The sequence below is a fragment of the Aethalodelphis obliquidens genome, unplaced genomic scaffold (genome assembly GCF_003676395.1).
Source record: "Aethalodelphis obliquidens isolate GAN/ISIS:26980383/991018 unplaced genomic scaffold, ASM367639v1 scaffold117, whole genome shotgun sequence".
Lineage (NCBI taxonomy): Eukaryota > Metazoa > Chordata > Mammalia > Artiodactyla > Delphinidae > Aethalodelphis > Aethalodelphis obliquidens.
Window position 1 is genome coordinate 198,454 of NW_020838061.1, and position 25,576 is coordinate 224,029.

Here is a 25,576-nt window from a genome sequence, read left to right on the forward strand (position 1 = left end):
TTTCTCAAGATTGCTTTGATTATTCAGGGTCTTTTGTGTTTCCATACAAATTGTGAAAAATGCCATTTGTAATTTGATAGGGATTACATTGAATCTGTAGATTGATTTGTGTAGTATAGTCATTTTGACAATATTGATTCTTTTAATCCAAGAGCATGTTATATCTCTCCATCCGTTTGTGTCATCTTTGTGTTTTCTCATCAGTGTCTTATAGTTTTCAGAGTACAATTCTTTTGACTCCTTAGGTAGGTTTATTCCTAGGTATTTTATTATTTTTGATGTTATAGTAAATGGGACTGTTTCCTTAATTTGCCTTTCTGATCTTTTATTGTAAGTGCAAAGAGGTGCAACAGATTTCTGTGTATTAATTTTGTATCCTGCAACTTTACTCAATTCATTTATGAGCTATAGTACTTTTCTAGTAGCATCTTTCGGATTTTCTATATATAGTATCATGTCATCTGCAAACAGTGACAATTTTACTTCTTCTTTTCCAATTTAGATTCCTTTTATTTCTTTTTCTTCTCTGATTGTTGTGGCTAGGACTTCCAATATTATGTTGAATAAAAGTAACAAGAGTGGACATACTTGTCTCATTCCTGATCATGGAGGAAATATTTTCAGCTTTTCACTGTTTAGTATGATGTTAGCTGTGAGTTTTACATGTAGAGCCTTTATTTCTTGAGGTATGTTCCCTCTATGTCCACTTTCTGGAGAGTTTTTATCATAAATTGCTGTTTAATTTTGTCAAAAGATTTTTCTGCATCTACTGAGATGATCATATGGTTTTTATTCTTCAATTTGTTAATATGGTACATCACATTGATTTCTGTATATTGAAGAATCCTTGCCTCCCTGGGATAAATCCCATTTTATCATGGTGTGTGATCATTTTAATGTACTGTTGGATTTGGATTGCTAGTATTTTGTCAAGGATTTTTGTGTCTATGTTCATCAGTGATATTGGCCTCTAATTTTCTTTCTTTGTGGTATCTTTGTTCACCTGCAATCCTCACGGAGTGAGACTAGAGTAAGGGTTCCCACAAAGCAATCCACAATAATGGGGGGATGCTGGTTGTCCCCTTCAGGTTTTCTTTTCCCACTGGAGGATCCAGAGATCCAGGGGAGACCTCTCAACATGGTCCTCTGCTAGTGTAGTGGAGGGGTAATGCAGTCAGTGTGTAAATGATTCTATTAAGGTACAGACTTCTAGTTATAAGATAAATAAGTAATAGAGATATAATGTACAACATGCTAAATATTATTAACACTGTTTTATGTTATATATGAAATTTGTTAAGGCAGGAAATCTTAAGAGTTCTCACACAAGGAAATTTTTTTTCTATTTCTTTAATTTTGTTTCAATACAAGATGATGGATATTCTTATTCTGGTAATCATTTCATGATATATGCAAGTCAAATAATTATGTTATATACCTTAAACTTATACAGTACTATATGTCAATTACATTCAATAGAACTGCAAGAAAAGAAAAAGACAATAAATGCTGTCATAGACGTGGAGTGAAGGAAACTCTTGTGCACTGCTGATGGGTTTGTAAAATGGTAGAGCCACTATGGAAAACAGTATGGAGGATGCTGAAAAAATTAAAAAATTAAAAAAACTACCATATATGATCCAGAAATTTCACTTCTGCGAATATATCCAAAGGAAAAAAAACACTAACTCAAAAATACATGCACCCCAATGTTCATAGCAGCACTATTTACAATAGCCATGACATGGAAACAACCTTAATGTCCATCAGTGGATGAATAAATAAAGAAGTTGTTCTATATATGTACAATGGAATATTATTTAGCCATAAAAGCATGGAATTTCTGCCATTTGCAACAATATAATAGACCATGCAGGCATTATGCTATGTTAAGTAAAGCAGGCATAGAAAGGCAAATACTGTATGATCCCACTTATATGTGGAACCTAAAAAAAAAAAAGCTCATAGAAAAAGAAATCATACTTGTTATTAACAGAAGTGGAGATTAGGGGAAGGGGAAATCAGAGCAAGGTGTTCAAAATGTCCAAACTTCCAGTTATAAGATAAATAAATATTAGAAATTTAACGTACAATGTGAAGACTATAGTTAACACTACTGTATGATATATAGGAAAGTTGTTAAATGAGTAAATCCTAAGAGTTCTCATCACAAGAAATTTTCTTCCCTTTTTTCTTTTTTTCTTTCTTCTTAGTGTATCTATATGAGAAAATGGATGTTAGCTGAATCTATTGTGGTATTCACTTAACAATATATGTAAATCAAACTATCATGCTGTATACCTTAAATTTATACAATGATGTATGTCAATTATTTCTCAATAAAAATGGAAAAATAGACCAAATACATATGGAACAAGAATTTTTAAACATTGGACAACAAGGCCTCACAGGATCCCTGATAATAGGAAAACAAATAACATAAGCTCTAAAATTGCCCTAGCTTACTGTGGGAAAAGAGTTTCCAAGATATAATGCAGGAAGAAAAAATGCAAAAAGAGTCTGATATTCTCACTCGGTTGAGGAGACAGGGTGGAGGATTTGAGGAGGCCAAAGAGTTATAAAGGGCAGAGCACTAGAGAGGAAACGTCTGCACAGAGTGGGAGCTCTGGAGATGGACAGAGGCCTCTCCTTCCAGTCTTCCACTGAGTTCTGATCATGTACATGAGGAAACCACCACCAAACTATTAGAAAGGAGTAGGCAGAACAATTTTTGGAGCTCAAACAGGGTTGTGAATAGTTCACATTCTCAAAAACCAAAGTCAAGAAATCCCTTCATGAATGGGACATCAGATAGAGAAGGATATTACCTCAGAAGACAGGACAAATTAACCTAAACCAAAATATTTTTGTAGCTCTGGTATCACCTAAAAACTCTTAAAAGAAAACCTTGAAATGATCGAACTGTTTCCAAATATCTTAATTATGTAGGAGAACAAAGCTTTTTAAAAAAGCAAAAATAATTCAGCACCCAACAATGTGCAATTTGCAATGTCTTGTATTAAATCAAGAAGTACCAGGCATGCAAAGAAGCAGAAAAATACATCCCATAATGAGGAGAAAAATCAATCAATAGACACAGTCCCCAAAATAACACATATAATAGAATTAGTAGACAAGGATATTAAAGCAACTATTTGTAAATGTACCTACACGCTCACTACCTACACACAAGGTCATAAATATACTCTTATGTTAAACCGCTTGGGATAGACTTTTGTGTATATGCAAGATAGAAGTCAGGATACACATTTTTTTTTTACTATATGGCTATCCAACTGACCAAGCATCATTAATGGACAAAAAACATATCTGTCATAAATAAAGTTTTCATATATGAATAAGTCTCCTTTTGGTCTACTCTGTTTTGTTAGTCTACATGTCTAAATCTCCCCAGGTGTTTTACATTAAGAACACTTCAAAGAAAAATGCTACTTTTCTAGTGGTCTCTTTTCACATGTTCCCCAGTTGCCAATGTATAGATGTACAACATAGGCTAAGTTGATCCTTACCTGTCCCTTTCTCTGCAACCTGGCATAGACTCATGGGAAACTGGTTAATGTCTGTCATGCCTGACTCATATCTACAGGAAACCATTAGGAAGAGTAATTTTTGTATTCTTTCAATTGGTGATGGCACTTTGCTCTAAGGTCATTTCTCAAAAATTGGTATGCTTGTAATAGAGTTCTCAGACATTAACCAAAGAATGAGATCCCAGATGCTCCCTCATTAAGACACCCCCAAACATCATGAGTTTCATGAGACCCCTGATAAATAAAGGAATGCCTCCTCTTAGAAAAATCTTCTATTGGGATGCCTAAAACAGTTCGCCCTCAGCACTGAAGAACCTCTAAAATAATGTTTGCACTAGTTCCTGAAAATGCAATTACATCTGTGAGGACTCTTTCTAGCATTTTGTACTTTTGAATACATGGCTTATACCTAAATTCCTTTATTTGGGAGATTTGGTGGCATTCTGCTCTATCTCCACTAGGTGGCAGAATAGTCCTAAGTTTTTATGCTGCTGGGTTCTCAGAAATACTGTTTCCACTTTCCAATGTATTGACTATCCTGTGTAGTTTTCAACTGCATAATGATTCTTGGGAATCACAGACAAAGACAAGGTCATCAAATGCTTGATTAAGCAATATGTTCAGAGATATGTGTAGAGAGGAAGCTCTCTATTTTCAAAACTGCACACACTGTTCTAGGCCCTGAAACACTCAATCTGTCTAGAGCACACATCTTATTTACATTCTCTTTCAAGCAAAGTCCTAAATGCTTATTAAAATGCCAGTCACTTTTGAGTTCATTTCAGCACCTACTTCATACACTCACATATAGAAACATTAAGCATATTTTACATAATGAAAACATTTAGTATAGTCCATAAACCAAATATCCTGTTTCATTAATTTTATAAACATTTTAACATCTCTTCTTCTCTTTATTTATTTTTTTTGAAATTTTCTAATTCCCTAATTATTTCCTCTTTAACATGGTTTTGGAACCCTGAACAAGATGGCAGAGTAAAAGGACGTGCTCTGACTGGCTCTTGTGAGAACTCCAGAATCACAACTAGATGCTGGACAATCATTGACAGGAAGACAATGGAACTCACCAAAAAAGATACCCCACATCCAAAGACAAAGGAGAAGCCAAAATGAGATGGTAGGAGGGGCACAACCACAGTAAAATTGAATCCCATAACTGCTGGGTGGGTGAATCACAGACTGGAGAACACTTATACCACAGAAGTCCACCCACTGGAGTGAAGGTTCTGAGCCGCACGTCAGGCTTCCCAACCTGGCGGTCCAGCAACAGGAGGAGGAATTCCTAGAGAATCAGACTTTGAAGCCTAGTAGGATTTGATTGCAGGACCTCAACAGGACTGGGGGAAACAGAGACTCCACTCTTGGAGGGCACACACAAAGTAGTGTGTGCATCAAAACCGAGGGGAAGGAGCAGTGACCACAGGGAACACTGAACCAGACCTACCTGTTAGGGTTGGAGGGTCTCCTGCAGAGGCGAGGGGAGGCTGTGGCTAACTGTGGGGACAAGTACACTGGCAGCAGAAGTTCTGGGAAGTACTCCTTGGCATAAGCCCTCCCAGAGTCTGCCATTAGCCCCACCAAAGAGCTCAGGTAGGCTCCAGTGTTGGGTTGCCTCAGGCCAAACAAACAACAGGGAGGGAACCCAGCACCACCCATCAGAAGTCAAGCGGATTAAAGTTTTACTGACCTCTGCCCACCAGAGAAACAGTCAGCACTACTCACCACCATCCCCTCCCATCAGGAAACATGCACAAGCCTCTTAGATAGCCTCATCCACCAGAGGGCAGAGAGCAGAAGCAAGAAGAGCTACAATCCCGCAACCTGTGGAACAAAAACCACATTCACAGAAAGATAGACAAGTTGAAAAGGCAGACAGCTATGTACCAGATGAAGGAACAAGATAAAACTCCAGAAAAACAACAAAATGAATTGGAGATAGGCAACCGTCCACAAAAAAGAATTCAGAATAATGATAGTGAAGATGATCCAGGACCTCGGAAAAAGAATGGAGGCAAAGATCGAGAAGATGCAAGAAAAGTTTAACAAAAACCTAGAAGAATTAAAGAACAAACAAACAGAGATGAACAATACAATAACTGAAATGAAAACTACACTAGAAGGAAGAAATAGCATAATTACTGAGACAGAAGAACAGATAAGTGACCTGGAAGACAGAATGGTGGAATTCACTGCTGGGGAACAGAATAAAGAAAAAAGAATGAAAAGAAATGAAGACAGCCTAAGAGACCTCTGGGACAACATTAAATGTAACAACATTTGCATAATAGGGGTCCCAGAAGGAGAAGAGAGAAAGGACCCAAGAAAATATTTGAAGATATTTTAGTAGAAAACTTCCCTAACATGGGAAAGGAAATAGCCACACAAGTCCAGAAAGTGCAGTGAGTCCCTACAGGATAAACCCAAAGAGAAACACACTGAGACACATAGTAATCAAATTGGCAAAAATTAAAGACAAAGAAAAATTATTGAAAGCAGCAAGGGAAAAATGACAAATAACATACACAGGAACTCCCATAAGGTTAACAGCTGATTTCCCAGCAGAAACTCTACAAGCCAGAAGGGAGTGGTATGATATACTTAAAGTGATGAAAGGGAAGAACCTGCAACCAAGATTACTCTACCCCACAAGGATCTCATTCAGATTCGATGGAGAAATCTAAAGCTTTACAGACAAGCATAAGCTAAAAGAATTCAGCACCACCAAACCAGCTCTCCAACAAATGCTAAAGGAACTTCCTTAAGTGGGAAACACAAGACAAGTAAAGGACCTACAAAAACAAACACAAAACAATTTAAAAAATGGTCATAGGAACATACATATCGATAATTACCTTAAACATGAATGGATTAAATGCTCCAACCAAAAGACACAGGCTTGCTGAATGGATATAAAAACAAGACACATATATATGCTGTCTACAAGAGACCCACTTCAGACATAGGGCCACATACAGACTTACATTGAGGGGATGGAAAAAGATATTCCATGCAGATGGAAATCAAAAGAAAGCTGGAGTAACAATACTCATATCAGATAAAATAGACTTTCAAATAAAGAATGTTACAAGAGACAAGGAAGGACACTACATAATGATCAAGGGATCAATCCAAGAAGAAGATATAACAATTATAAATATATATGCACCCAACTTAGGAGCACCACAATACATAAGGCAACTGCTAACAGCTGTAAAAGAGGAAATCGACAATAACAAAATAATAGTGGGGCACTTTAACACCTCACCTACACCAGTGGAAAGATCATCCAAAATGAAAATAAATAAGGAAATGGAAGCTTTAAATAACACAATAGACCAGATAGACGTAATTGATATTTATAGCACATTCCACCCAAAAATAGCAGATTACACTTTCTTCTCAAGTGAAAACAGAACATTCTCCAGGATAGAAAACATCTTGCATCATTAATCAAGCCTCAGTAAATTTAAGAAAATTGAAATCATATCAAACATCTTTTCTGACCAAAATGCTATTAGATTAGAAATTAATTACAGGGGGAAAAAAACACAAACACATAGAGACTAAACAATACATTACTAAATAACCAAGAGATCACTGAAGAAATCAAAGAGGAAATCAAAAACTACAACAATCCAAAACCTATGGGATGCAGCAAAAGCAGTTCTAAGTGGAAAGTTTATAGTCCTTAAAGTCTACCTCAAGAAACAAGAAAAATCTTAATAAACCATCTAACCTTACACCTAAAGGCACTAGAGAAAGAAGAACAAACAAAACCCAAAGTTAGAAGAGGGAAAGAAATTATAATGATCAGAGCAGAAATAAATGAAATAGAAACTAAGAAAACAATAGCAAAGATCAGTAAAACTAAAAGCTCGTTCTTTGAGAAGATAAACAAAATTGATAAACCATTAGCCAGACGCATCACGAAACAGAGGGAGAGGACTCAAATCAAGACAAGGATGTCCACTCTCACCACTATTTTTCAACATAGTTTTGGAAGTCCTAGCCATGGCAATCAGAGAAGAAAAAGAAATAAAAGGAATACAAATTGGAAAATAAGAAGTAAAACTGTCACTGTTTGCAGATGACATGATACTATACATAGAGAATCCTAAAGATGCTACCAGAAAACTACTAGAGCTAATCAATGAATCTGGTAAAGTTGCAGGATACAAAATTAATGCACAGAAATCTCTTGCATTCCTATACACTAATGATGAAAAATCTGAAAGAGAAATTAAGGAAACACTCCCATTTACCATTGCAACAAAAATAATAAAATATCTAGGAATAAACCTACCCAGGGAGACAAAAGACCTATATGCAGAAAACTATAAGACACTGATAAAAGAAATTAAAGATGATACCAACAGATGGAGAGATATACCATGTTCCTGGACTGGAAGAATCAATATTGTGAAAATGACTATACTACCCAAAGGAAACTACAGATTCAATGCAATCCCTATCAAATTGCCAAGGGCATTTTTTATGGAAATAGAACAAAACATCTTAAAATTTGTATGTGGACACAAAAGACCCCGAATAGCCAAAGCAGTATTGAGGGAAAAAAAACGGAGCTGGAGGAGTCAGACTCCCTGACTTCAGACTATACTACAAAGTTACAGTAATCAAGACAATATGGTACTGGCAAAAAAACATAAACACAGACCAATGGAACAAGATAGAAAGCCCAGAGCTAAACCCGTGTACCTATGGTCAACTAATCTAAGACAAAGGAGGCAAGGATATACAATGGAGAAAAGACAGTCTCTTCAATAAGTTGTGCTGGGAAACCTGGACAACTACATGAAAAAAATGAAATTAGAACACTCCCTAACACCATACACAAAAATAAACTCAAAATGGATTAGAGACCTAAATGTAAGACCAGACACTAAAACTCTTAGAGGAAAACGTAGGAAGAACACTCTTTGACATAAATCACAGCAAGATCTTTTTTGACCCATCTCCTACAGTAATGGAAATAAAAACAAAAATAAACAAATGCAACCTAATGAAACTTCAAACCTTTTGCCCAGCAAAGGAAACCCTAAGCAAGACTAAAAGACAACCCTCAGAATGGGAGAAAATATTTGCAACCAAATCAACTGACAAAGGATAAATCTCCAATATATATAAACAGCTCATGCAGTTCAATATTGAAAAAACAAACAACCCAATCCAAAAATGGGAAGAAGACCTAAATAGACATTTCTCCAAAGAAGAGATACAGATGGCCAGGAAGCACATGAAAAGCTGCTCAACATCACTAATTATTAGAGAAATGCAAATCAAAACTACAATGAGGTATCACCTCACACTGGTCAGAATGGTGATCATCAGAAAATCTACAAACAACAAATGCTGGAGAGGGTGTGGAGAAAAGGGAACCCTCTTGCACTGTTGGTGGGAATGTAAATTGATACAGCCACTATGGAGAACAGTATGGAGGTTCCTTAAAAAACTAAAAATAGAATTACCTTATGATCCAGCAATCCCACTACTGGGCATATTCCCAGAGAAAACCATAATTCAAAAAGACACATGCACCCCAATGTTCATTGCAGCAGTATTTACAATAGGAAGATCATGGAAACAACCTAGATGCCCATCGACAGATGAATGGATAAAGAATTTGTGGCACATCTATACAATGGAATATTACTCAGCCATAAAACGGAATGAAATTGGGTCATTTGTTGCATTGTGGATGGATCTAGAGACTGTCAAACAGAGTGAAGTAAGTCAGAAAGAGAAAAACAAATATCGTATATTAACACATGTATGTAGATGGAACCTAAGAAAATGGTACAGATGAACAGATTTGCAGGGCAGATGTTGAGACATAGATGTAGAAAACAAACGTATGGACACCGAGGGGGCAAAGCCGCAGGGGGATAGGTGTGGGAGTGTGATGAATTGGGCAATTGGGATTGACATGTATACACTGATGTGTATAAAATTGATGACTAATAAGAACCTGCTGTTTAAAAAAAGAAATAAAATAAAATTTTAAATAAATAAAGTTTGCCATTTCATGAAAAGAAAAACAACAACAACAAAAAAAAACCTTGGTTTTTATGAAGCTTCAAGCCAGAATGCTGATGATGAAATCAACCCCTCCCTAATTTAACAGTACTACATGTGGCTAAAGAAAGCTAAAGTCAGCAAAATGATAGGAACTTGATATGTTATTATTCAAGTGTTGTAACCCTCTTCAAATGTGTTTTGTTGGCATCCTTTTTAAATGGTCTTATTAAAGTTTGCTACAGGATCTGTCCTCTCCTCTCCTTCCCCAATCCCAGGCTTATTTACATATAATTGACACATAACATAATGTAAGTTTAAGTTGTATAGCATGATAATTAGATACATATATGTATTGTGAAATGATTACTACAGTAAAGTTAGTTAATACATCCATCACCTCAAATAATTACCGTTTTTGGTAATGAGAACATTTAAGAACATCTCTTAGCAATTTACAAGTATATAATGCAGTATTGTTAACTACAATCACCATGCTGAATATTAGATCCCTGGAATTTATTCATCTTTTAACTGGAAGTTTATACCATTTGACAAATATCTCTGCATTTCTCACAACCCCCAGCCCCTGGCAAACATCATTCTATTCTGTTTCTATGAGTTTGAGTTACATATTTTTTTAGATTCCACACAATAGTGAGACCTTTTGATATTTATTTTTCACTATCTGGTTTACTTCACTTACCATAATGTCCTCAAGTTCCACTCATGTTATCACAAGTGTCAGGATTTCCCATTTTTATGCCTGAATAATATTCCATATACACCACATTTCCTTTGTTTATTTATCCATGGATGAACACTTAAGTTGTTTCTATGCCTTGTCTACTGTAAATAATCTGCAATGAACATGGGGTGCAAATAACACTTTGAAATGGTAATGTCATTTCTTTGGGATATATACTCAGAAGTGGGATTGCTGAATGATATGACAGGTCTATCTTTAATTTTTTGAGGAATCTACATACTGGTTTTTATAGTTTTGTATCAATTTACATTCTCATCAAAAGTTCATTAGGGTTCCCTTTTCTCCACATATTTGCCAACACTTGTTCTCTCTTATTATTTTGATAATAGCCATTCTAACACGTTTGAGGTGATATCTCATTATGATTTTGATTTGCTTTTGATTTTTATTTCCCTGATTATTATGGGAAATGATTATGATTACATGATTATTATGGATATTGATCATCTTTTCACATACCTGTTGGACATTTGTATGTTTTATTTGGAAAAATGCCTATTCAGAATCTCTGCTCATTTTTAATTGGATTATTTTGGGGGATTGCTATTTATTTGTAGGAGTTTCTTATATACTTTGGATATTAACCCCATAACAGATATATGATTTGCAAATATTTTCTATTCTGTAGATTGCTTTTAATTTTGTTGATTATTGCTTTTGCTGTACAGAAACATCTTAGTATGATGTAGTCCCATTTGTTGATTTTTGCTTTGGTTGCCTATTGTTATAAAATTAAAAAAAAATCTTAGCCAAAAGCAATATCAAGGAGCTTTTCACCTGAGTTTTCTTCTAGGAATTTTATGGCTTTGGGTCTTACAATTCAGTCTTTAATCCATTTCAAGCTATTTTTTGTGAGTGGTGCAAGATAAGGTTCCTGTTTCATTCTTTTGCATGTGAATATCCAATTTTCCCAATATCATTTATTGAAAACTATCTTTTCCCCACCGAGCTTTTTTGGATTCCTAGTCAAATATTAGTTGACCATATATGCATTGGTTTCTTTCTGTACTCTGTTTTCTGCTCTATTGGTATATGTTTCTGTTTTTATGCCAGCACCATACTGCTTTGATTGCTAATGCACTATAATGCAGTTTGAAATCACAAAGTATGATGCCTCCAGCTTTGCTCTTCTCTCTAAAGATTGCTTTAGCTATTTGGTGTCTTTTGAGATTCCATACTAATTTTCATATTGCTTTATTCTATTTTTTGTGAGAAATGCTATTGGACTTTTGCAGGAATCAAAACAAATCTATAAATGGCTTCGGATGGTATGGACATTTTCACAATATTAATTCTTCTGATCCATGACTATGGGGAATCTTTCTATTTATTTGTATCTTCTTCAATTCATCTCATCAATGTCTCATATTTTTCAGTGTACAGACCTGTCAGCCCCTTGGTAACATTTATTCTTAAGTATTTTATTGTTTTTGGTGCTACTGTAAGAGGAATTATTTTATTTCTCTTTCAGATATTTCATTGTTAGTGTACAGAATAGCAAATAATTTTGCATGGTGATTTTGTATACTGCAACATTACTGAATTTGTTAATTCTTATAATTTTTTGGGTGGCAGCTTTGTGGTTTTCTATACATAAGATCATGCCATCTGCAAACAGAGACAATTTTACTTCTTTGTTTCTGATTTTTGTGGCTTTTGTTTCTTTTTTCTTACCTAATGGTTCTGGCTAATACTTCCCACACTATGTGGAATAGGAGTGGTAAGAGTGGGCACTTTTTCCTTGTTCCTAATTTTAGAGGGAAAGCTTTTAGCTTTACACCATTATGATGTTAGCCATGGGTTTACAATTTATGGCCCTTATTATGTTAAGGTACATTCCTTCTATACCAGTGTTGATAGCTTGTATCAAGAAAAGATGTTGAATTTTTTCAAATGCCTTTTCTATGTCCATTAACAGGATCATACAATTTTTATCCTTTCTATTAATGTGGTGTACCACGTTCACTGATTTGCATATATTGAACTCTTCTTAGATTCCAGGGATAAATCTCACTTTTTCATGGTGTGTGATCTGTTTAATGTGCTGTTGGACTCACTTTGCTAGAATTTTATTGAGAATATTTGCATCTATATTCATCTCTTTACTTAGCCTGTAGTTTTCTTTTTTGTAATGTCTTTATCTGGGTTTTGGTATGAGAGTAATGCTGGCCTTATAAAAGGAGTGTTTCCTCCTTTTCAACTTTGTAGAAGTGTTTTAGAATTCTTAATTAGTGCTGTTAATTCTTCTGTAAATATTTGATAGAATTTTGATCCCAGGGGTCTCTGTTTTTAATTTTTATTATTTATATTAGAACACAGTTGATTAATAATGTTGTTAGCTTCAAATGTATGGCAAAGTGATTAAGTTATACATATACATGTATCTATTCTTTTTTCAAATTCTTTTCCCATTTAGGTTATTACAGAATACGTTTCTCTTTGATGGGAAACTCTTGATTGCTGTTTCAATATCCTTAGTTGTTATTTGTCCTTTCAGACTTTCTATTTCTTTGTGTTTCACTCTTCGTAGGCTTAATATTTCTAGGAATTTATCCATTTCTCTTAGGTTATCTAATTTGTTGACATTTAATTTCTCACAGTAGATTTTATGTTCCCTTGTATTTCTGTGGTGTCAGTTGTAATGTCCCCACTTTCATTTGTCATTTTGTTTATTTGAATCTTCTTTTTTTTCTTGATTAGTCCAGCTAAAGATTTATCAATCTGGTGTATCTTTGCAAAAAAAATCTTAGTTTTATTAGTTTTTTTCTGTTGTCTTTCTTGTCTTTCTTTCACTTATATCTGTGCTAAATTTTATTATTTCCTTCTCTCTGCTAACTTTCGGTTTGTTCGTATTTTTTTCTAATTTCTTGAGGTGTAAAGTTATGTTGTTTATCTGAGACCTTTCTTTTTTTTATGTAAGCATTTATCACTCTAAACTTCTCTCTTAGAATGGCTTTTGCTGAATCCCATAAGTTTTAGTATGTTGTGTTTTCATTTTCATTTGTCTCTAAATATCCTTCTTATTTCTCTTTTGATTCCTTCTTTCACCCACTGTTTGTCAGGAGTATGCTGTTTAATTTCTATTTATTTTGTGGATTTTTGTGTTTTCCTCCTGTTGTTGATTTCTAATTTTATACTATTATGGTCAGAAAAGATTTTAAATATGCTTTTCATATTATTAAATTTCTTAAGGCTTCCTTTTTGTTCCAACATATGGTCTATCCTGGAAAATATTCCATGTGTGCTTGAGAAAAATGTGTATTCTGGTGCCGTTGGATGAAATGTTCTTTATATGTTTTTTCTGTCATGTCCATTTCATCCATAGTGTTATTCATTTCTGCGGTTTCTTTATTAATTTTCTGTCTGGATGATCTATCCAATGTTTAAGATGGAGTATTGAAGTCCACTACTATTATTGTAATTCTGTCTTATTCTCACTTACTTCTGTTAATATTTGCTATAAATATTTAGGCACTCTACTGTTGAGTGTATATATAATAGTTACATTCTCTTGATGAATTGACCCCTTTATCACTATATAGTGATATTCTTTGTCTCTTCTGACCAAGTTTGACAGAAGGTCTATTTTATCTTTTTTAAGTATAGCACTCCTACTGTCTTTGGGTTACCAGTTGCATTGAATATCTTTTAACATCTTTTCACTTTCAATATGCATCCTTAAAGCTAAAGCAAGTCTCTTGTAGGCAGCATATACTTGGATCTTTTTTTTTGCCAAAAGTCTTACTTTCAGTTTCAAGGTTCGTTGGATTTGCTGGCAAAATAACCTCTATACACTCAGCTAAACAAGAATTTAGAGAGAGTTTAATGAATTAGCAAAGACTACGGTATATTAATTAAGAAAAGAATGGTAGACTCATCAAAAAATCTAGAAACAATAAATGCTGGAGTGTGTGTGGAGAAAAGGGAACACTCTTGCACTGCTGGTGGGAATGTGAATTGGTACAGCCACTGTGGAGAACAGTATGGAGGTTCCTTAAAAAACTACAAATAGAACTACCATATGACCCAGCAATCCCACTACTGGGCATATACCCTGAGAAAACCATAATTCAAAAAGAGCCATGCACCAAAATGTTCATTGAAGCTCTATTTACTATAGCCCAGAGATGGAAACAACCTAAGTGTCCATTATCAGATGAATGGATAAAGAAGATGTGGCACTTATATACAATGGAATATTACTCAGCCATAAAAAGAAACAAAATTGAGCTATTCGTAATGAGGTGGATAGACCTAGAGTCTGTCATACAGAGTGAAGTAAGTCAGAAAGAGAAAGACAAATACCATATGCTAACACATATATATATATATGGAATTTAAGAAAAAAATGTCATGAAGAACCTAGGAGTAAGACAGGAATAAAAACACAAACCTACTAGAGAATGGACTTGAGGATATGGGAAGGGGGAAAGGTAAGCTGTGACAAAGCAAGAGAGTGGCATGGACATATATACACTACCAAACATAAGGTAGATAGCTAGTGGGAAGCAGCCGCATAGCACAGGGAGATCAGCTCGGTGCTTTGTGACCGCCTGGAGGGGTGGGATAGGGAGGGTGGGAAGGAGGGAGACGCAAGAGGGAAGAGATATGGGAACATATGTATACGTATAACTGATTCACTTTGTTATAAAGCAGAAACTAACACACCATTGTAAAGCAATTATACTCCAATAAAGATGTAAAAAAAAAAAAGAACACACGTAACAAATGTTGGTGAAGATGTGGAGAAAAGGGAACTCTCGTACACTGTTGATGGGAATGTAAATTGGTGTAGCCACTGTGGAAGACAGTATTAAGGTTCCTCAAAAAACTAAAATTAGAACTATCATATGACCCAGAAATTCTACTCTTGGGTATATATCCAAAGAAAACAAGAGTACTAATTTGAAAACATACAAGCACCCCAATGTTCACAGCAGCATGATTTACAATAGCTAAGACAAGGAAGCAAACTATGTGTCCATCAACAGATGAATTGATAAAGATGCAGTACATATATACAATGGAGTACTACTCAGCCATAAAAAAGAATGAAATTTTGCCACTTACAGCAACATGGATGGGCTTGTAGAGTAGACAGAAAAATACTGTATGCTAACACTTATATGTGGAATCTAAAAAGTACAACAAACTAGTGAATACAAAAAAGAATGAAAAGACTCACAGATATAGAGAACAAAGTAGTGATTACAAGTTGGGAGAGAGAAGGTGGAGGGGCAATATAGGGGTAGGGTATTAAGAGGTACAAACTATTACGTATAAAATAACCTACAAGGATATATTGTACAACATGGGGAATATAGCCAATATTTTATAATAACTATAAATGGAGTGTAACCTTTAAAAATTGTGAATCACTATATTGTACACTTGTAACTTATATAATATGTACAACAACTATATTTCAATAAAAACTTTAAAAAAACAAGAATGGTATAACTAACAAAGAATAGTAAAAGGAGAGGTTTATACATCACCGAATTGGAGAAGCACCTACATCCAGATCCAAGCAGTGCTGGGAAGTCCCAAGTGACAGCAATCTGGAGCCCCAGTTGGGAAGGGTCCTGGGTGGTGCATCCACCCCACAGGTGAGACTTCAGATTGGAGTTCTGGGGGCTTCCGTTTAGAATTCCAGGCCACAAAATGACATCAGTTTGCATGCAAAAATGCAACTCTGGATTCACTTTAACAATGCTGTTGGTTTCACCATGTGAGTCACAGTATTTTATAGACCCCGGGGGACTGGCCAGGTCCTCAGGGCTCAAGAAATTCCAAGACATATTCCCTTTCGTATTGTAAGTGCTGCTTGACTTGCTAGCAGCAATTCTTATGTGTGCAACCAGGCATGCAGTCCAGACAAAGTCACAGGTCAGTCAGAGGTCTGCTTCTGCCTCTGAAGCCTGAACAACACTACTTTATTAATTTTCCCAACAATCTTGTTTCTTCATAATTCAGCTACATTTTTGCTTTTTGATTGGTAATTTAGTCCATTTTGCCTTAAGTAATTATTGATAGATGAGGACTTACTATTGCCATTTTGTTAATTGTTTGCTGATTTTTTGTTCCTTCCTTCCTCACTGCTGTCTTGTTTTTTGATTTTTTTTTGTAGTAGTATAGTTTAATTCCTTTCTCTTTATCTTTTGTGTATCTATTATAGTTTTTTTTTTCTTTTTGGTTGCCATGAGGCTTACAAAAAGCTTATTATAGATATAACAGTCTATTTTAAGTTGAAAACAACTTACCTTCAATCTCATACAAAAACTGTACAATTTTACTTCTCCCCTCATGTTTTATACAAATGAAGTCACACTATATTTTTTATATTGTGCATCTATTACCAAATTATTGTAGCTACAGTTATTTTTAATATTATTGTTTTCAACTTTTATACTAGAGATAAAAATAATTTACACATCACAATTACAGTATTAGGATATTTTGAATTTGACTATATGTCAAATTCAAAAGGAACAGTCAGTTTTATACTTTTATATTGCTAATTAGTGTCATTTCATTTCTACTAGAAGAACTGTCTTTAGTATTTCATGTAAGGCAGATTTAGCAATCCCACTCCTGGGCCTATAACTGGAGAAAACTATAATTTGAAAAGATACATGCACCCCAATGTTCATAGCAGCACAATTTACAATAGCCAAAACATGGAAGCAACCTAAATGTCCATCAACAGATGAATGGATAAAGAAGATGCAGTATATATACACAGTGGAATATTACTCAGCCATAAAAATGAATGAAATTATTCCATTTAAAGCAACATGGATTGACCTAGAGATTATCATACTAAGTGAAATAAGTCAGGTAGAGAAAGAGAAATATCATATGATATCGCTTATATGTGTAATCTAAAAAATGATACTAATAAACTTACCTACAAAACAGAAAAAGGAACAGACCTTCAAGGTTCATCCATGTTGTTACAAATGGAAGGATTTCATTCTTTTTATGCGTGAGCAGTATTCCATTATACATCTATATAACTATGTATACAGATATACATAGATATCACATATTTTTCATCCATTCATTCATTGATAGATACTTGGGTTATTTCCATATCTTGGTTATATAATGCTGCAATGGACATGAGGGTGCATATATCCTTACAAATTAGTGTTTTTGTGTTCTTTAGGTAAATATTCAGAAGTGGAATATCTGGGTCATATGGTAGTTCTATTTTTAATTTTTTGAGGAATCTTCATACTGTTTTCTGTAGTGGCTGCACCAATTTACAGTCCAACCACCAGTTTACAAGGGTTACTTTTTCTCCACATCTTCACCAACAGTTGTTATTATTTATCATTTCAATAATAGCCACTCTAACAGATGTGAGGTGATATCTCACTGTGATTTTGATTTGCATTTCCCTAATGATTAGTAATGCTGAGCATCTTTTCATGTGCCTTTTGACCATCTGTATGATCTCTTTGGAAAAATATTTATTTAAATCTTCTGCCAATTTTCTAATCAGATTGTTTGGTTTCTTGCTATTTAGTTGTTTGAGTTCTTTATATATTTTGGATATTAAAACTTTAGCAAACAAATTTGAAAATATTTTCTCCCATTTATTACATTGCCTTTTCATTTTGTTGGTGGTTTCATTTGCTTTCCTTTGCTGTGCAGCTTTTTAGTTTGATGTAGTTCCACATGTTTACTTTTGCTTTTGTTAGCTTTGTAGTATAGTTTGAAATCAGGGAGCATGATACCTCCAGATTGTTCTTTTTTTCTCAAGAATGTTTTGGCTATTCAGGATATGTTGTAATTCTTTACAGATTTTAGAATCATTTGTTCTAGCTCTGTGAAATATGCCATTGGAATTTTGATAGGGATTGTGCTAAATCTGTAGATTGCTTTGGGTAGTAGAAACATTTTAGCAATACTAATTCTTCCAAGCCATGAACGTAAAATACATTTTCATTCATTTGTGTCACCTTCAATTTCTTTAATCAGTGTCATAGCTTTCAGTGTACAGGTCTGTTACCTCCTTATTGAAATTTATCCCTAGGTATTTTATTCTTTATGATGCAATTGTAAATGGGATGGTTTTCTTAATTTATCTTTCCGATAATTTGTTATTAGTGTATAGAAAAGCCATAGATGGCTGTATATTGGTTTTGGATCTGGTGACTTCACTGAATTTATTTATTAGTTCTAAAAGTTTTTAGTGGAGTCTTTAGGTTTTCCTATATTTAATATCATGTCATTTGCAGCTAGTGATAGGTTTACTTCTTCCTTTCTGATTTGGATGCCTTTTTCTTCTTGTCTAATTTCTGTGAGTAGGACTTTCAATACTGTGTTGAATAAACGTGGTGAGAGTGGGCATCCTTGTCTTGTTCTCTGATCTTAGAGGAAAATCTTTCAGCTTTTCACCACTGAGTATGATGTTAGCTGTGGCTTGTCATATATGGCCTTTAATATGTTGAGGTAAATTTCCTCTAAACCCATTTTGTTGAGAGTTTTGATCACAAATAGATGTTGAATTTTCTCAGTTGCTTTTTCTGCATTTATTGAGAGGATTTTATGGTTTGTGTCCTTCATTTTGTTAATGTGATGTATCATGTTGATTGATTTGTGGATGTTGAACCCTCCTTTCATCCCTGAAATAAATCACACTTTGTCATAGTGTATGATTCCTTAATGTATTGTAGGATTCAGTTTGCTAATACTTCATTGAGGATTTTTGCATCTATGTTCCTCAAGATGATTGGGCACAACTTTTTACTAAGAAATCTGGGTGATGTGGTAAAGTTCCACCTTCCTTTCAGCAACACAGAATCATCAAATACATTCAAATTTTCCTAGTCTTTGACATTCATTAGGCCTTATGCCAGGTTGAAGGCACATAAAACCAACATTATAATTGAAGGTCACAGATTAATTCACTGAATTTAGTTATGGGTGAGGTATTTTAAATGTTGAAGATGATCTTCACCCTGCAAAATTTTCTACAATAATAACTAACCTTCACTGAACATTTTTGATATACCAAATTTTATGTTTTATGCTTTATATGGATGATCTCATCTAATCCTCAAAACCCAATGAATTGTGTTGTTATTATATCTGTTTCATAAATGAAGAAACCTAGATTCAGTAAATTTTAGTAATGTGCTTAGGGTCATAAAGGTAGTGTGTGTCAGATAAATTTCAAAGTCTACTCTTCTAACCACTGTGCTATGAAGCCTACATGAACTCTGAATTACAATAGCTATTAATAATATAAATTGGAACCACTGGTGACATAATGAAATTGTTGGTTTAAGGAGGAACCTATAATCACTGTAAGATACCTTTGAAGTTATTTCTCCACATTGATCCCAGAAAAAAAGAACCAACTGATTTGGGAGACAAAACATAGGGAAAGTCACCTTTGAAGCATGGAGCTCCAGGAACAAGCAGATTCCTTCTACATATCAAATTCAACCCCTGGAACTTAGATGATATCATATAGTGACATTTTTTTCCAAGAGAAACTTGAAAATATCTGGATGTTTTGAAATCTTCCAATATTTAAATATGGGTGATTATTTTTTTTAAAAAAGCATTGTGTGGGTCAAACTAAACATGTGTGAAAGCAGTTTTCAGAATGTAGACCACCAGTCTGGAATCAATAGCTAATATATTCATGAAATATGAATATTTTAATCCTCAGAAATGACCGAATGAAAGGTGCTGTTATTAACTCCACCTCATAAATGAAACAACTAAGATTCAGTGATCTTTAATAATTTAACTAAGGTCACAGAGCTAGCAAGTGACAGAGGATATTATTGATTACTGATCTTAACTCTATCACTGGCTTGAAACTATCTTGACTCTGGTGAACACACTGAACAAGATAGCCCAATTTGTGTTTGGTCACCTTCAACCCTGGAAAGTACAGTCTGGTTTATATATGATGTCTTTCAGCTTCATAAACTGGCCAAGTATAGTGACTTGAGCCTGGAGCTCAACATATATCTTAATTTTCAAGGACCTTGTTTAGGAGATTGAAGGTGTAATTCCACTTCTCTACTCCACATAGTTGATAAACTATGTTATAGAAGAGGACACAGGTACTTCATTTATTCATGCATTCACTCATGTATTTATATGAACACATATTAAGCATCAAGCACTATGCTGGACAATAGATATACACGGTCTACTACCTGTCAGTCTTCAATTTTCTCTATAGGAAACTAGGAAATAACCCAATCCAAGAAGTAGAAACAATCTAAAAGATTTGTGAAAACTTTATGTATCAAACCTCAAGGGAAAACAATGTTCAACATAAAATTGACAATTTTAACATAATTACAAATTAACTGCCCTTTGACCAATTTAACTTGTAAAACTTTATCCTATAGATATACTGACACATTTTATAAATGATAGATCTATAAAATTATTCATTATAGTATAGTCCGTAATGTCATTATAGTACAGATATCATAGAAATTAATGGAGTAAGAGTCTCCAAAATTTCTCTCCTCCATAAAAGCAGTGAGAAAACTGGTAAAATAAAAGTCAGAAACCACTTTTTTTTTTTTTTGCGGTACGCGGGCCTCTCACTGTTGTGGCCTCTCCCATTGCGGAGCACAGGCTCCAGATGCACAGGCTCAGTGGCCATGGCTCACGGGCCTAGCCGCTCCATGGCATGTGGGATCCTCCAGGATCGGGGCACGAACCCATGTCCCCTGCATTGGCAGGCAGTCTCTCAACCACTGTGCCACCAGGGAAGCCCAGAAACCACTTTTTTAGAATTCTAAAAATTAACCAGAGGCTTGCAGCAATCTGGGGAGTGTTTAGTTTTTGTAATGGCTTTAAATAAGTTATTTAAAATATTTTTGAAGAAGTAAGAAAACTATATTTTTAGAACTAAAGAAAAAAATATGAGAATGACTTTTCAGCAAAGGGAATATCAATAAAGAGGTAGAAATTATTTTTTTAGAAAACAATAACTAAATAGAAATTCTGGAGTTGAAAAGTATAATTATTTAAATAACTCCTCACCACAAGAGGTCAACAACAGTTTAAACAGACAAAAGAAACAATCCATGAACTTGAAGATGGGTCAATTGATGTTACCAAGTCTGAGGAACAGAAAGAAAAATGATGAAGCAAAATGAACAGAGCCTCAGGGACCTATGGATACCATCAACCTACTAAAACACACATACTAGGAGTCCAGAAGGAAAGGAGAGAGAGGAGGTGAAAGAAATACTATATGAAAAAATAACCTCACAAAACTTCAAAATTTGATGAAAACATTAATATATGTATCCAAAATCTCAAAAAATTCTAAGGTAAACTCAAAGAGATCATACCTAGACATGTTATTACCAATCTGTCTAAAGACATAAAGAAGATCTTGAAAGTAGCCAGGGAGAAGTTGACTCATTACATGCAGATGATTCTCAGTAGAGTGGGTTTCTCATCAGAAACCATAGAGGCCAAAAAGCACTGGAATGACATTTTCAAAGTGATAAAAGAAAAACACTGTCAACCAAAAATTCTATATCTAATAAAAGAAAGATTTTAATCAGTAACTCAATTTTCTGCCTTAAGGAATTAGTAAAACAAGAGCAAACTAAACCATAAGCAAGCAGAAAGAAAGAAAAAAATAAAGATTATAGTGGGAAAAAATGAAATGAAGGGTAGAAAAACAACAAACCAAAAGTTGATTCTTTGAAAATATTAAAAAGAAATTAAAAAGCCTTTATTTAGGAAAAATATAGAGAGCAGAAAAAAGATGACTAAAATTACTAAAATCAATAATGAAACAAAGAACATTCACATTACAGAAATAAAAAGGATTATAAGGTAATACAGCAAAAAATCTTATGTAAACAAATTACATAACTTAGAAAAAGAAAAATTCCTAGGAAGAGAGAAAATATCAAAACTGTATCCAAAGAAATGGGAAATCTGAATAAATCTACAAAAGTAAAGATATTTAATTAGTAATTTAAAAGCTACCAATAAGGTGTGACCAAATTGGCCGAGGAAGACCCTGAGCTCACCTCATCCCAGTGACACTCCAAAATCACAACTATTTACAGACTACTGATGAGGAGAACAACCTAACAACTAGTAGAAAAGATCTTCTACAACTACAGATGTAAAAAAAGGAACCACAAGAAGATGGGTGGGAAAGACAGAAACATGGTATAGTCAAGACCCACACCCCAGTATAGGTGACCCATAAATGTGAGGATAACCAAATTGTAGAGAGTCTTCCTAAGGAATGAAGGGTCTGGACCCTATATTAGTCTCCCCAACTCAAGGGTCCTGCATCAGGAAGAAATCCCAGAATATTTGGATTTGAAGGCTAGTGGGGATTGCTTTTGGGAGAGCAATAGGACTGTAGGAAATAGTGACTCTGCTTTTAAAATGTGCATACAAAATATCACATACTCTGAAACCCAGGGCAAAAGCAGTAATTTTAAAGGAACCTGGGTCAGACCTACTTGCTAATCTTGGAGAACCTCCTTGAGAAGCAAGAGGAAACTGGGACTCACCCTGGAGAAATAGAGATGGAAGCACCCATTTTGGGAAGCTAATTCTACCATGAGGGTACGGGTGCTGGCAAGTGCCATTTTGGATTCCTTCATCTAGCTTATAAGTACTAGGATCCAACCTGCCCACAAGCCAATCGGCACCAGTCCTGGGGTCCCCAGGCAAAACAACTAGCTTTACAGGGACACAACTAGCCTTGCAGCCTTCCCATCAGGAGGTTGACAGCTGCTGTAGGCCTCTCTGAGACTCCAGCCATCCCAGGACTTAGCCCTACCTACCAGACAACCCAGGATCTGGTACACCTTACAAGAGAACAAATACCAGCTCCAGGGCCCTCAGCCTGAGACCCTGGGATACAATACCATCCATCAGTGGGCTGGCACTAAGCCTAGGACACATCCTCACCCACCTGTGGGCAGGCACCAGCCCCTTGACTACCTGGGTCCTGGTACCACACACCAGGAGCAGAAACCAGCTCCCAGACATGTTGCATACCTCAGCCAGTAGTCCCAACCATCAGTGGGCTGGCACTAGCCCCAGTGACCTGGCCCTATCTATGAGCAGGTGGACCCCTGGCCCAATGCCAGCCACCCAAGGATATGTTTCTGTACATCAGTGGGCCAGCACTAGTACCAGTAAACCCTAGGGCTCCACAGCCAGTCATCCCAAGACCTGGCTCTGCTTACCAACAAGCTGGCATCAGCCATGGGGCTACTTGCCCCTGAATCCAGCCACCTATGATGCAGCACTGCCCACCAGCAGCTGGCAGCCTTTGTCCTAGGTAAGGCCTGGAAAGCAACTGGGCCAGGAGCCAGTCATGCTTACCAGCATCCCCATTGTAATCAGCCCCACCACAACAGAAGGGCCCATGCAGTCCATATAAGGGGCACCCCTAGAGAATATAGTTCCTGTGAACAGAGGGGGTGTTCTGCTGGACACCACAGGACATCTCCTACATAAGACTACTTCTCAGAGATGCAGAAATGTAACCGACTTACTTAACACATAAAAATAAAAACAGAGAGTCAGACAAAACAAGACAAAAGAGGAATGTTTGGAAATGAAGAACAAAATAGAACCCTAGGAGAAGATCTAAGTGAAGAGGAGATAAGCAGTCTACCCAAAAAAGAGTTCAAGATAATGATGATAAAGATGATCAATGAACTTGGGGGAATGGATGAACACTGTGAGAAGTTTAACAAAGAGTTAAAATATATAAAGGAGAACTAAACAGAGCTGAAGGATACAATAATTGAAATTTAAAAATACACTGGACGTAATATACGTAATATACAGTAGATAATATAGAGAAATGGATCAACAATTTGGAAAACAGAATAGTGGAAATCAATCAAGCTGAACAGAAAAAATAAAATAAAATCTAGGACAGTTTAAGAAACCTTTGAAACAACACCAAGACTACTAAAATTCACATAATAGAAGTCTCAGAGAGAGAAGAGAGAGAAAGGGAAAGAACATATTAGAAGACATAATAGATAAAAGCAACAAGTTATGTACAAGGGAACTCCCATTAGGCTATCAGTGGACTTTTCAGCAGAAACTGCAGACCAGAAGGAAGCCTCATGATATACTTAAAGTGATGGAAAGAGAGAAACCACAATTAAGAATACTCTACCTGGAAGGGCTATCATTCAGGTTTGAAGGAAAGACAAGCAAAAGCTAAAAGAGTTCAGCACCACTAAACCAGCTCTATGAGAAATGTTAAAAGAATTTCTCTAAGTGGAAAAAAAGGCCACAACAAAAATTTGAAAATTACAAAAGGAAAAATCTCATTGGTAAAGACAAGTATACAATAAATGTAGTAGATCAAACATTTATAAAGCTAGTAAGAAGGTTAAAAGACAAATGAAGTAAAATCATCTATATCCACAATAAGTAGTTAAGGGATACACAAAACCAAAAGATGTAAAATATGATGTCAAAAACAGTAAATGTGGGAGTGGACTTAAGGGAGTTAAGGGATACACAAAACCCAAAGTTATTAGATGGAAAGAAATAATAAAGATCAAAGCAGAAATAAATTAAATAGAGACTAAAAAACATAGAAAAGATCAATGAAACTTAGAGCTGATTCTTTGAAAAGATAAAATAATAAACATTTAGCCAGACTCATGAAGAAAAATGAGAGGGCCCAAATAAATAAAAGTCCGAAATGAAAAAGGAGAGTTACAACCAATACCACATAAATACAAAAGATCAAAAAGAGATTACTATGAAAAATTATATGCCTGTCAAATGGACAAGCTAGAAGAAATGGAAAATTTTCTAGTAATGCACAATCTCCCAAGACAGAATGAGAAAGAAATAGAAAATATGAACAGATCAATTATCAGTAATAAAATTGAATCACTAATAAAAAATACCTAACAATAAACAAAAGTCCAGGATAGATGGCTTCCCAGGTGAATTCTATCAGACATTTAAAGATGAGTTAACACCCATTCTTCTCAAACTATTCCAAGAAATTGCGGAGGAAAGAATGCTTCCAAATTCATTCTATGAGACCTGCATCACGCTGATACAAACACCAGAAAAAGATATCACAGAAAAAAAGTAAATTACAGCCCAATATCACTGATAAACATAAATGCAAAAATCCTCAAAAAATTATTAGCAAACCAAAATCAACAACACATTAAAA